We start from the raw sequence: 767 nt of genomic DNA on the forward strand, positions 1-767 counted from the left end.
TGGGAGCTCCCTAAAGGACAGTGGTGAAGGGAAATCTTCCCAAAGGACAGAACTTTGAGCACTGCACCTGGCCGTTCAGTTTGCCAGCAAGGAAAAATAGCCAGATAAGAGATTGTATACTGATTCATGGACTGTGGCTAATGGCTTGGCTGGATGGTCAGGGAATTGGAGGGAACATGATTGGAACATTGATGATCAGGAGGCGTGGAGGAGAAGTATGTGGATAGACCTCTCTGGATCGGCCAATAAAGTAAAGATAATCATGTCTCATGTGAACACCCACCAAAGGCTCTGAAAGGGAGGACTTTAACAATCAAGTGGATACTTACCTGAGAAGGGAGATACCATGATCACGGAGGTGGTTTCCCCAGGGTGAAGCTTATCCATTGCACTCTGGATGTGCTGATCTTTGCGATTTCCCCAAATGTGAAAAACTCAACTGCATAATTTATGATAGTGGGGGACTGCGTTCGTGCTCTCCCCTGTAAAAAAAAAAAAGAAAGAAAGGATCGAGTGGATAAGATGACACGCACTCTGGTGATTGGTCCTCCTCTTTCCTCTGCCACTCCTGTCATCACCCAATGGGCACATGAACAAAGTGGACATGGTGGCAGGATGGAGGTTATACATGGGTGCAACAACATGGACTTCCACTCACCATGGCTGACTTGGTCACTGACACTGCTTAGTGCCCCATTTGCCAACAGCAGAAACCAACATTAAGTCCAAGATATGGGACCATTCCTCGGGGAGATCAACCGGCAACT

At 47.3% G+C, this 767-nt stretch overlaps 1 non-coding gene across 1 annotated transcript; it reads left to right on the forward strand.

The window, feature by feature from the left end:
• Positions 1-321: 321 nt before the first annotated feature.
• On the forward strand, positions 322-485 carry LOC115873673. Its single transcript, XR_004048562.1, has one exon. It is a non-coding gene; the product is annotated as a U1 spliceosomal RNA (small nuclear RNA).
• The last annotated feature ends 282 nt before the right edge of the window (positions 486-767 follow it).

The sequence above is a fragment of the Echinops telfairi genome, unplaced genomic scaffold, assembly GCF_000313985.2.
Source record: "Echinops telfairi isolate 266 unplaced genomic scaffold, ASM31398v2 ScPeMD7_7469;HRSCAF=8507_0, whole genome shotgun sequence".
Lineage (NCBI taxonomy): Eukaryota > Metazoa > Chordata > Mammalia > Afrosoricida > Tenrecidae > Echinops > Echinops telfairi.